This window comes from Leuresthes tenuis, unplaced genomic scaffold (genome assembly GCF_036924035.1).
Source record: "Leuresthes tenuis unplaced genomic scaffold, fLeuTen1.0.hap1 SCAF_5, whole genome shotgun sequence".
NCBI lineage: Eukaryota > Metazoa > Chordata > Actinopteri > Atheriniformes > Atherinopsidae > Leuresthes > Leuresthes tenuis.
In genome coordinates this window covers 35,707,960-35,721,840 of record NW_027325359.1, presented here as the reverse complement: position 1 = coordinate 35,721,840, position 13,881 = coordinate 35,707,960, and the positions used below count along the sequence as shown (strand labels likewise).

The 13,881-nt window shown below is 44.6% G+C and overlaps 1 protein-coding gene across 2 annotated transcripts in view; it reads right to left on the bottom strand.

Moving 5' to 3' along the window:
- The window catches only part of LOC140307760 (guanine nucleotide-binding protein G(o) subunit alpha), a 141,576-nt gene that overhangs the window by 82,130 nt on the left and 45,565 nt on the right, over positions 1-13,881 (bottom strand). The gene's annotated exons all lie outside the window — the stretch shown is intronic.

The window sequence follows — 13,881 nt, the reverse complement described above, 5'->3', positions numbered from 1 at the left end:
AGCTGTGACGAAGACTCTCTCCAGTCCGGGAAGAAGCAGGTCCTCCATCTGCTAAGATGCACTCAACTTTAAAATTCATCAAACTGTCGCTCTGTCACGTCATTTCCTGTCAGCTACAATCTGTCTATAAGCCCTCACAGTCAGAGCCTCAATAATTACTATCCTCATAATCTGTTAGTTCCTTAACAGTCTGATTAAAGGGGGAATAACTTTGTCTATGATGCATGGGAAAGTCTACAGTTGTGACCTTTCACCCCTCACATCAACAGAAAATGACACACAGTAGAGGAAGTCATCAAGTATAGATTCAAATGTGCTCCATAATTTACATGTAGACAGCAGGCTCAAACACACGCCAACACTGGCGTCTGTGTGTAAGCAGCTTCATGGAAATGTTTAACAGGAAAAGTAGGACACAAGAGAAGAAAATGTGAAAGATCTGATTACAGGTGACTTCGGTCTGCGTGCGACAGGTAAACACTAAACCAGTATTTCTTCATAACTGTAGCTGCTTCATGTCATCTAAAAGGATGGGCTACAGAGGCAAAGAAGGAGGGATAAGGAAGGAAAACCTGGGCTCACAGGTGTAAAATATTTATAGGCACTGAAGCTTTGCAACACAATTATATATCTATTTATTTATTTAAATAATGTTATGGTACATAACAGCTAACCTTCAGGCCCAACACTAACCTTCAGGCCCAACCGTAACCTTCAGGCCCAATGCTAAACTTTAGGCCCAGCACTAACTTTCAGGCCCCATGCTAACCTTCAGGCCCAATGCTAACCTTTAGGCCCAACGCTAACCTTTAGGCCCAGCACTAACCTTCAGGCCCAACGCTAACCTTCAGGCCCAACGCTAAACTTCAGGCCCAATGCTAACCTTAAGACCCAACACTAGCCTTTAGGCCCAGCACTAACCTTTAGGCCCAGCACTAACTTTCAGGCCCCATGCTAACCTTCAGGCCCAATGCTAACCTTTAGGCCCAACGCTAACCTTCAGGCCCAATGCTAACCTTCAGGCCCAATGCTAACCTTCAGGCCCAACGCTAACCTTCAGGCCCAACGCTAAACTTCAGGCCCAATGCTAACCTTAAGACCCAACACTAGCCTTTAGGCCCAGCACTAACCTTCAGGCCCGGCACTAACTTTCAGGCCCAATGCTAACCTTCAGGCCCAATGCTAACCTTTAGGCCCAACGCTAACCTTTAGGCCCAGCACTAACCTTCAGGCCCAACGCTAACCTTCAGGCCCAACGCTAACCTTCAGGCCCAACGCTAAACTTCAGGCCCAATGCTAACCTTAAGACCCAACACTAGCCTTTAGGCCCAACGCTAACCTTCAGGCCCAATGCTAACCTTTAGGCCCAGCACTAACCTTCAGGCCAAACATGAACCTTAAGGCCCAACGCTAACCTTTAGGCCCAGCACTAACCTTCAGGCCCAACGCTAACCTTTAGGCCCAACGCTAACCTTTAGGCCCAGCACTAACCTTCAGGCCCAGCACTAACCTTCAGGCCCAACGCTAACCTTTAGGCCCAGCACTAACCTTCAGGCCCAACGCTAAACTTCAGGCCCAATGCTAACCTTTAGGCCCAGCACTAACCTTCAGGCCAAACACGAACCTTAAGGCCAAACACTAACCTTCAGGCCCAACGCTAAACTTCAGGCCCAACGCTAACCTTCAGGCCCAACGCTAACCTTTAGGCCCAGCACTAACCTTTAGGCCCAGCACTAACCTTCAGGCCCAACGCTAACCTTCAGGCCCAATGCTAACCTTCAGGCCCAATGCTAAACTTCATTTGGAGACACAATAAATTCGAAGTGATGCAATGACAGTACGTTTGCATTCATCAGTGTGATGACGCTTTTTACACTAAACATTTCACTGGATTAGATCATCTGTCCTTTTGTCATTGTAACAACACTGTTTTTTGGACGTGTGATTATGAAAATATGGAGGTTTCTGTGATCTTTACCAGCGGAGAATGCTCAGAAACCTAAATAAGATGTTTACATGCCATTGGTTCTGGTTTCTACCGCAGCACGAGACCTTATTCTGGGACTTGAAGACAGAGTTTAACGTTTAAATGTGCAACACATGACCAGGATACAGATTAAACTTTAAAGTAAAAAGCACCTCTGCAGGCAGGACACATAAATACATAAGCAGCATCACAACTAACCGAACACAAAGGTTAAACGTGTCATTTCTTTGCTCTCTGCTGGCCGGATAACGAGCATCAGATCCGCTCGTCCTCGGTCTCAGGAGGCAGACTGGGCTGTGAGCAGTTACCTACAACAACAGAGACTTCTGTGCTGCCACAGAGCCAAAGCTTAATTCTATTAGTTTCTATTTTAAGACAGGTTTAATTAAGAAACTGACTGCTTACTGAACTGCACATGCCACGAAGATGACACTGATAGAGCACAACATACTGGAGCTGCAGTGAAATGACAGTTGTCTGTATGAGCTAATAAAAACCGGGACAGTATCCAGGTATTTATCGTCATCCCTGGATATTCGTGCAGTTATGGAGAGCATCTGATGAACAACAGTGAGTCCGTTTATGTGACATTCAAGAGAAGAAAAGAATTTTTGTGCCGGTCCAACCAAAACCGGACTGCATGGAAACACTCAGCTGGACTCAGCTGCTCTGTTCAGGCTCCAAACTTCCATCTTTCTGCATATTTTAGTAAAAACAGTAAAGGGAAGCGTACGTTCATTATAAAATAATCATGGTTAGGACTAAAATACATCCCAGCGCCCCCGTCCTCTTGATGGAAGCCATTTTAACTTCACATGCAGCTGCTCTCAGCCCCGCCACATGTTGCATATTCTTTGGGAGTAATTACAGGACGTTTCTGCATGCATGAACACACCCATGGGGTCGGGTTTTTTTTGGAGGAGGACAGCGTCCATTTATCTAAACCTGCTGCTGGGATTATTTCACGGGGAGATATCCAGACAAACTCAAACTTTGCATTAAAGCCCTTCTCATGAAATTAAACTTTACAAAACCTTTGACCGGAGGCGTTAAATGACTTCTGTTCAACTTTCCATTTCATCCCAAAGCCACGTGGCAGCTGGAGGCAGGAGATCTACACATCTTGGGTTGTGTATGACGGAGATGATGCATTAATCTTATAGACAGGTGTTATTTTTAGCTCTTCCTAATGAGCTTCGCCAGCAGCTGGCTGACAGAACGAATTCAGCAACAACAATAGCACCTCAACACCAGCACATGAAAGTCCACACCGAATAAGAGACCAGCAGCAAGTGTTTGGACTTATTCTACAAAACTTACAGCAGCATGTGCAGGTGTTGACTTTAATTCTTAACCGGCTGCTTCACAGTAAATTTTACATGGCAACAAACGAAATGTTTTCCGACAGCGACCGCTGTCTCCACCGCAGTAAACTGTTTCTGCTGTCCGAACCGACGCAGCAGCTGCTGACATTTGCTTGTTTTGTGGAGGAATTGAAATGCGATAACATTAATTCGGGCTCTTTTATCAGCCTGATCTATTGGCTACAACACAAACACACTCAGGCGTGTAGCGGCGCAGCAGTGTGTCAGTGTGCTAACCCCTGAAGACCATCTCCCTCCTCCTCTCTGTCTGCGCTCTTTCCTCCTCCAGCCCTCTCTGCATTGTTCTTTCCACCTGAGGGAGAATAATTCATGTTTCTCTCCACCTCTCATTCTTTCTCTCTCTTCTCGGGGGAGTAAACTCTGTTCTCTCTGTCTCCCAGCACCTGAGAACCCAATGCCTGAGGTCATTTGCACACACCCCTGGAGAGAGCTCTACTATTAGACACACACACACATAAAAATGCCAGTTTTCTTCATGACTGACTGATAACAGGCTGTGTGAGACTTGCTGGCATGAAACCATTCATTCTACCCTGAGATTATATTGTGTTTATGGCCACTGGGCTGAGAGAGGAAGAGTAGCCTCACAGTCCGACACTCAGCACAGAGCTACAAGTGAAGAGAGGATTTCCAGAAATAGTCCCAATGTGCAGAATGTTTTCATTTTTAACCGTTCAATGTTCAGCGACCTCATCCTTTCCAACATTATTGGGCAACCAAGTTTGTTTCAGGGCCAACAGCATCTTCTCTGCCACTTCTGGGGCGCGATCAGGGTTCTGTGGACACTGAGGTCCAAGGCTTCAGGCCTAACTTAACCCTCAGGTCCAACACTAACCTTTAGGCCCAGCATTAAACTTCAGGCCCAACGCAAACCTTTAGGCCAAGCATTAAACTTCAGGCCCAACGCTAAGCTTTAGGCCCAGCACTAACCTTAAGGCCCAACACTAACCTTTAGGCCCAACGCTAACCTTAAGGCCCAATGCTAACCCTCAGGCCCAACGCTAACCTTTAGGCCCAACACTAGCCTTTAGGCCTAGCGCTAACCTTCAGGCCCAGCATTAAACTTCAGGCCCAACGCTAATCTTCAGGCCCAATGCTAACCTTTAGGCCCAACGCTAATCTTCAGGCCCACCATTAAACTTCACGCCCAACGCTTACCTTCAGGCCCAATGCTAAACTTTAGGCCCAACGCTAACCTTAAGACCCAACACTAGCCTTTAGGCCCAACGCTAACCTTCAGGCCCAGCACTAAACTTCAGGCCCAACACTAACCTTTAGGCCCAACGCTAACCTTCAGGCCCAGCACTAAACTTCAGGCACAATGCTAACCTTTAGGCCCAACGCTAACCTTTAGGCCCAACACTAACCTTTAGGCCCAACGCTAACCTTTAGGCCCAGCACTAAACTTCAGGCCCAACACTAAACTTTACGCCCAACGCTAACCTTCACGCCCAACGCTAACCTTCAGACCCAATGCTAACCTTCAGGCCCAATGCTAACCTTTAGGCCCAGCGCTAACCTTCAGGCCCAATGCTAACCTTCAGGCCCAACGCTAACCTTTAGGCCCAGCGCTAACCTTCAGGCCCAATGCTAACCTTCAGGCCCAACGCTAACCTTTAGGCCCAACACTAACCTTTAGGCCCAACGCTAACCTTTAGGCCCAGCACTAAACTTCAGGCCCAGCACTAAACTTTAGGCCCAACGCTAACCTTCACGCCCAACGCTAACCTTCAGACCCAACGCTAACCTTTAGGCCCAATGCTAACCTTTAGGCCCAACGCTAACCTTTAGGCCCAGCACTAACCTTTAGGCCCAACACTAGCCTTTAAGCCCAGCGCTAACCTTTAGGCCCAACGCTAACCTTTAGGCCCAACGCTAACCTTTAGGCCCAATGCTAACCTTTAGGCCCAACACTAACCTTTAGGCCCAACGCTAACCTTTAGGCCCAGCACTAACCTTTAGGCCCAACACTAGCCTTTAGGCCCAGCGCTAACCTTTAGGCCCAGCACTAAACTTCAGGCCCAACGCTAACCTTTAGGCCCAACGCTAACCTTTAGGTTCAGCACTAACCTTCAGGCCCAACACTACCCTTAAGGCCCAACGCTAACCTTTAGGCCCAACGCTAACCTTTAGGCCCAGCGCTAGCTTTAAGGCCCAACGCTAACCTTAAGGCCCAACGCTAACCTTTAGGCCCAACGCTAACCTTTAGGCCCAGCGCTAGCTTTAAGGCCCAACGCTAACCTTAAGGCCCAACGCTAACCTTTAGGCCCAACGCTAACCTTTAGGCCCAGCGCTAGCTTTAAGGCCCAACGCTAACCTTAAGGCCCAACGCTAACCTTTAGGCCCAATGCTAACCTTTAGGCCCAGCGCTAGCTTTAAGGCCCAACGCTAACCTTTAGGCCCAGCACTAACCTTAAGGCCCAACGCTAACCTTTAGGCCCAACGCTAACCTTTAGGCCCTACGCTAACTTTTAGGCCCAGCGCTAGCTTTAAGGCCCAACGCTAACCTTAAGGCCCAACGCTAACCTTTAGGCCCAGCGCTAACCTTAAGGCCCAACGCTAACGTTTGCCGGTGTTATGTTCCTGCTGGAATCGTCACAAATAGTAGTCATATTAGACTACTGGCGATTTTTAAGTCGCCACTCATATCTACCACAGCGGTAGATAGAGCCCTCTCGTGGTCTTGCTATTGTTGTTGGTCTTAACCCCCCCCCTCTCCTAAAATCATTTTATTGTCAGTAATACATGGTCTGAGTGGCATTATCCCATATTTGCTCAGATAACGCTGCACCTGCTCCCCATCTGTACTAAATTCCCCAAATTAGATGAGTTAAAAATCCAAACATCAGCATCAGAGCAGGCAGGTTTTCATGCACGTGTTGGATTATTTCTTTCTCTGGTGAAAGCAGCATTGATGATTGGCGGTTTAGGTCACTGTGGCTGACAGAAGCAAGACATCGTGGTCGTGCTGTAGCAGCTTGGTGCGGTAAGACAGGTCCATGTGCCTGTCATATGATGCTGGCAGCACCAGTCTGGCAAAAACAGCGAGGAGGTTAGTGAGACTGTGAGGTGTGTGTTGCCTTAAGGCCCAGCGCTGAGCCTTTCTGATGTTATGCACTTTGACAGGCTTTACTACTTAAAATCCACCGTTGGTTCAAAGACACCATTCTCACACACACACGTGCACGCACACACATGCACGCACACACACAAATGCAAACAGAAGGCAGGAATATAATGGAAATAGAGGCAGCTGGTGAATGTTTCCGATGCGGCAGGAAGTGATGTCATCTATCACATCATTTTACACTTTCTCTTTGAAAGTGATGCAAATTCTGTCTCATATAAATGTATTTTATGTCTATAAATAACAGCTATCAACCTTTCTATAGCCAGGAATTCGTTCTGTTTTTGATTCGCATTTCGTTAATGTACAAAAGATGAAAATGACATGACTCAGCAGCTGTTTCTGCTCTGAATAATAAACTCAGAGACTGACCGGGGCCTTCCCAGGTGTGATTTAATGTTCCAGATTAAAGTAATTCCTGAAGAAGAGTCCTCTCCATTTTCCTTCTGTGGGTATCCACCAGTTTCTCTGTTAGGACAACAGCGAATCACAGCCTCTAACAACGTAGCCCCTCTGGCGAGACCACACAGCCGAGTTTATTCATTTCAAACCAACAATGGATGACTCATATCTCTTTTTGCAGATATTCAAATTTGGTTGGAAGTGAATCAAATGATCGATGGCTGATGTCGTGTATGAGGTGGAAAGAAGGGCTGCGAAATGATCAGATTTGTCAACTGCTGTGGCCCGAAACATTCAAGATTAACACTATTAATGTGTTATAAATAGATAAAAAACATCGGACTTTTTGTCTCGTTTTACCAACTGAATCAGACCCAAAATATTTGGTTTCTTTAATCAAAACAGTTGGTTAATAAATCTAACAAATTTACAAACTAAAACCAGTTCCCTCACTTTAACAATAAAGAACATGAATAATAAATAATAACACTATAATAACACTATAATAACACTTGTTTTACCAACTGAATCAGACCCAAAAATATTTGGTTTCTTTAATGAAAACAGTTGGTTAATAAATCTAACAAATTTACAAACTAAAACCAGTTCCCTCACTTTAACAATGAAGAACATGAATAATCAATAATAACGCTATAATAACACTATTAATGTGTTATAAATAGATAAAAACATCAGACTTTTTGTCTTGTTTTACCAACCAAATCAGACCCAAAAATATTTGGTTTCTTTAATAAACAGTTGGTTAATAAATCTAACAAATTTACAAACTAAAACCAGTTCCCTCACTTTAACAATGAAGAACACGAATAACACTATAATAACACTATAATAACGCCATAATAACGCTATAATAACACTATTTTCTCTTGGATGTGACTCAATGTGCACATATTGATGCAAAGAAAGTTAACTTACATGTTATAGTTGAAGTAATTCCAGTTTATCGAGTTTATTACTGTCTTACTTGTGTGTAAATTAGATTTATGAGTCTGATGGCAGTGTGTAAAATCAGTTTATCAGATGACCAAACGTATTATTGTGAGCGAGACACAGGTATCTGCTTGTTTCCTCCTCAGTTTCACTGACTGCCTCATCCATCCTCCTTCTAAAACGCTCACCCTGTTCAAGATTGCTGGATTTCATCCCAGTATACGCTGGCTGGCAGTCTGTCGAAGGAGCTGGCAGCCATCATTAAAGCGGCGTGTCTTTGGACTGAAGCAGAGCAGGAAAAACATGCCAACTGTACACAGGAAGCTGGGAACAAACCACTCAACTGAGAAGAGGCGCCGGAGCACAGCAAGTGGACAACTGTCCCTGATGTGAGGAGCCTCCACGATCCAGGAAGTGAATCAGAGCGTTTCCACACAGAAAAACCGTGTGAATAATAAGACAAAAATGCACAGAAACTGCAGCCAGCTGCAGGAAAGCAGACCTCAACACAAAAATGGAGCAGATTAATCTGCAGGTTGACCTTCTTAACCTGGTTGGACGGGATCTGTGACACGTCCACGACTCCGGAGCAGTGACCTCGGGTCGACTGAACCTCAAGCTTCTGCACTGATGTGTCATCCTTAGCTGCAGCTTTAGGTGGAGAACCTGTCCCTACGAGCTGAGTAATCTGCCCGGGACTAAGAGAGGAAACACAGAAGCGTTTAGCCTCGTTCCTGCCTGCAGCTTTAAGCACTTTTGGTTGAAATGTGGCTGAAGTGGAACACTTAGCGGCAATAATTGATACGAAACAGAATAAGACAGGAGCTAAAATAAAAAGTATTATGACTAAAAGGTTTTTTGGTGTTAAACGGTTCACAGAAAGTCCGCTTTAAGGAACACTGAAGTGTGTTCATGAGCAGATTGAGCATCGTGATCATTACACAGATTATTAACCCCTGAGAATAACTGGCCGGTTTCCGCGGCGACAGGCACCAGCCTGTCTGCCAACTCCTTGTCTCTGTCTCCTCCCTTTATTTCATCCCAGCTCCCTCTTATCTCCCATCCTCCGTCGCTTCAAGAGTCCATCGAGACACAAAGTGTTCCTCTGACGTCAGGGCTTTTGTTGCTGCTGTGCAGCAGCTGTGTCCTTAATTTCCTTCTTTTCAGATGTTCTGGATCAGATTTTGTTACATCAACTGGAGCAACACTTTGAAACTTTGCTGAATACTTCTTCTCTGTCGATGGGGGACAATAAAAAGGCAATTTAACATCTCTGAAGCGGCAGTAAAATAGAAATGAATATGCAGAACTGGAGCTGTGTTGCGTGGACATTCAGCAGCTGATCATTCAGTGCACGTATACACGTTATGTAACGTTACGAGCATTGTGTGGATGCATCGAAGCAATTGATACTTACTAATGCTGCTCTGGTTATAAAAACGATGTTAATCTACTCTTTGACTGTATTCACATGCTCCCAAACAGCCAACACCACTTCAGAAGAGATGCTAAGAGATGCAAGAGATGCTAAGAGATGCTAAGAGATGCTAAGATATACTAAGAGATGCTCAGAGATGCTAAGAGATGCAAGAGATGCAAGAGATACTAAGAGATGCTAAGAGATGCTAAGAGATGCTAAGAGATGCAAGAGATGCTAAGAGATACTAAGAGATGCTAAGAGATGCTAAGAGATGCTCAGAGATGCTAAGAGATGCAAGAGATGCTAAGAGATGCTAAGAGATGCAAGAGATGCTAAGAGATACTAAGAGATGCTCAGAGATGCTAAGAGATGCTAAGAGATGCTCAGAGATGCTAAGAGATGCTAAGAGATGCAAGAGATGCAAGAGATGCTAAGAGATGCAAGAGATACTAAGAGATGCTAAGAGATACTAAGAGATGCTAAGAGATGCTAAGAGATGCAAGAGATGCAAGAGATGCTAAGAGATGCAAGAGATGCTAAGAGATACTAAGAGATGCTAAGAGATACTAAGATATGCTAAGAGATGCTCAGAGATGCTAAGAGATACAAGAGATTCTAAGAGATGCTAAGAGATGCTAAGAGATACTAAGAGATGCTAAGAGATGCTAAGAGATACTAAGAGATGCTAAGAGATGCTCAGAGATGCTAAGAGATGCTAAGAGATGCTCAGAGATGCTAAGAGATGCTAAGAGATACTAAGAGATGCTCAGAGATGCTAAGAGATGCTAAGAGATACTAAGACATGCTCAGAGATGCTAAGAGATGCTAAGAGATACTAAGAGATACTAAGAGATGCTCAGAGATGCTAAGAGATGCTAAGAGATACTAAGAGATGCTCAGAGATGCTAAGAGATGCTAAGAGATGCTAAGAGATACTAAGAGATGCTAAGAGATGCTAAGAGATACTAAGAGATGCTAAGAGATACTAAGAGATGCTCAGAGATGCTAAGAGATGCTAGGAGATGCTAAGAGATACTAAGAGATGCTAAGAGATGCTAAGAGATAATGATATACAGATAATGGAGCTGAGGGCTGCTGAAAAAGCCCCCAAAAAGCAGGTGGATATGAGCAATATGGACTTAAGGAACATCCTCAAACTGGAGAAATCTGACCCTGTGCACCGTTATCTAATTGAGACCTGAGTGAAAAGTGCTCAGATTGATGAAGCAGGCTATTTCCAGCCTTTCACCACTCTGCATGCATGCATTGTGAGTGGATGTGTCACGCCGCCCTTGGACACAAGCTTGTGGAATGTGTTGAGAGCGAGGCAAAACACTGGGTTACCACAGCAACTGGCGAAGGCCGGGGGAAGCAGATGGGGCGGGTGGGCGGATCGCTACCAGCAGACAAGGTAAGAGCAGGATGAGAGGAGTTTAATATCTGCTGTCATCCGAATATACGGCGAGAGGGAAGAAAAGGGGCGGGGTTTCATTTAGGGGTGTTGTTTTTCAGGCTCATCCTTTATCGCTGCGAGTCGGATGTCTGCTTACTCTGAGGGGAAGTGAGATGTAGAGTTCAGTTTAAACACAGACCCTCTGTTTACTGTCTGCTGTCACACGCCCCCCTTTTTCTCCTGATTTATCTGCTTTGCTTCCTCTTATCCCCCTTGAACAACACTCCTCTCCCCTCCAAAGCTGTCTTTACTTCATTCTGACACCTTCGTGTCATCTCTCAACCTCTAGCATCGTGCTTACTAATGCTGCTCTGGTTATAAAAACGATGTTAAGCTACTCTTTGACTGTATTCACAGGCTCCCAAACAGCCAACGCCACTTCAGAAGAGATGCTAAGAGATGCTAAGAGATGCAAGAGATGCTAAGAGATACTAAGAGATGCTAAGAGATGCTAAGAGATGCTCAGAGATGCTAAGAGATACTAAGATATGCTAAGAGATACTAAGAGATGCTAAGAGATGCTAAGAGATGCAAGAGACGCAAGAGATGCTAAGAGATGCAAGAGATGCTAAGAGATGTTAAGAGATACTAAGAGATGCTCAGAGATGCTAAGAGATGTTAAGAGATACTAAGAGATGCTCAGAGATGCTAAGAGATACTAAGACATGGTAAGAGATACTAAGAGATGCTCAGATATGCTAAGAGATGTTAAGAGATACTAAGAGATGCTCAGAGATGCTAAGAGATGCAAGAGATGCTAAGAGATGCAAGAGATACTAAGAGATACTAAGAGATGCTAAGAGATACTAAGACATGGTAAGAGATACTAAGAGATGCTCAGATATGCTAAGAGATGTTAAGAGATACTAAGAGATGCTCAGAGATGCTAAGAGATGCAAGAGATGCTAAGAGATGCAAGAGATACTAAGAGATACTAAGAGATGCTAAGAGATACTAAGAGATGCTAAGAGATACTAAGAGATGCTAAGAGATGCTAAGAGATGCTAAGAGATACTAAGAGATGCTAAGAGATGCTAAGAGATACTAAGAGATGCAAGAGATGCTAAGAGATGCTAAGAGACGCTAAGAGATGCTAAGAGATGCTAAGAGATGCTAAGAGATGCAAGAGATACTAAGAGATGCTAAGAGACGCTAAGAGATACTAAGAGATGCTAAGAGATGCTAAGATATGCTAAGAGATACTAAGAGATGCTAAGAGATGCAAGAGATGCTCAGAGATGCTCAGAGATGCTAAGAGATGCTAAGAGATACTAAGAGATGCTAAGAGATGCTCAGAGATGCTCAGAGATACTAAGAGATACTAAGAGATGCTAAGAGATACTAAGAGATGCTAAGAGATACTAAGATATGCTAAGAGATGCTAAGAGATACTAAGAGATACTAAGAGATACTAAGAGATGCTAAGAGATGCTAAGTTCATCCGCTGAAGTTTTCTGTAATACGCTGGCTTCCTTTCAGCCCCTAAATACACAGAACCGAGCTGCCATGTATGCTGTGGTTCCAGCTCCATCATAAGCTCCTGAAGGGCTTCATATCTTAGCATAGAAAGTCTCCGGCCTGCTGTAACCGACTGCACTGAGCAGCAGGTAGCCGTTGAACACCGGCCATGGGCTGCAGCAACTACTTGAATATTGATTATTCTATCGATTAATCAGGTGATTTGTTCCTTACTAGAGTCCATCCCAACTAACAAGCCTGTGATTGGCTACATTAAAATGCTTCTGTGAAGCGTTCCCTCGTGTTTTCCCCACATGTGGACCGGGCTTTCAGCTACTTTGTGCACAAAGAGCCGTGTTTTCACGTTTCTTTTTGCTTGAAACGGTAACAAACTTCAGACATTTCTCGCCGTTTACCTCCAAACGAGGAGGGATCTTAGCCAAAGCTTTCCACAGGACGGCCGTTACCGTTAAACCTAAAACGATCCCAGGAGGTGAGATATTGTTGTCGTAGCAACGGAAAGAGATGCTGCGTCAGGGCGGCTTTTGTTTTTAAAGAAATGCCGGTGTAACGGATAAATAAAACCATAAATTTGTCATTTGTTTGAAGTGGACAAACGCTCTTATCTACATTTACAGCGTAACAATACTCTGAAACACTGCCTGTCAGGTTATTTGGTGCCAGGACTAACATCTAAACATGGCTTTTCTTGCTAGTTTTCTCCATTTTTAAACAAAAATCAGCAAACAGGCTGTTTTTCTGAGCAGGTCACAGTGACACCAGAGAGCTGCATCTGTTCTTACTTTGAATGGGTGACATTTCCAAAGTTTACTGCTCACATGTATTTACAGCTTCCTTTGAATTGATTTCCTGCATTTAGAGTTTGTTTAACTTTCATCTCACCGGCTCCAGCCTCCAACTGAGAGATCACACGGATAAAATGTCCTGATCAATAGGCGTATTGTTATTTCACCTCTCCAGTGAACATCAGTAGCTCTGCTGTGATTAAAAATATACCATGCCTTTGGAGGAGGTTAAGAGAGAGGAGTCGGGGCTTTTTTCCTTCAGGCAGCAACCTTAGAGGCCGAATGTCTAAAGTGCAAACGCTGGGAGAGTGTGGAACAGATGAAGTAACGTAATAATTCATCATGAATTTGTCTATTTGTCCACAAATGTGTTTAAAACAATGTTCCTCAGAGAAAGACTGGAAGGGATCTGCATATTTCTGCCTCTACAGAGCAGAATATCATTAAAGCATTCAGGGAACCTGGAGGAGTTTCAGTGTAAAGGACGAGGGAGCAAGCCTAAGCTGGACCCCGTGACCTCTGACCCCTCAGACGCTGCATCAAGAACCGTCATTCATCAGCAGCTGATAGAAGCACATGGACAAGGGATTACTGTGGAAACCTTTGTCCAGCACCACAATACAGAGTTCCATTCACAAGCTTTACTGTGCAGAAAAGAAGCCTGATGTTAACCTCGTCCACTTCTCTGGGCTCGGAGGCGTCTGGGATGGACCGTCACACGGTGGAAACGTGTGCTGTGGTCAGACCCATCAGTATTCCACATCTTTGTTGGAAGAAATGGAGCAAAGAGCAAAAGCAGCATCCAGCCTGCTGTCAGCAGCCAGTCCCTGCAGCCAGGCTCTGTGATGGTATGGGGTTGGATCAGGGGGCAAAGCTCATTTCCACTTCTGTG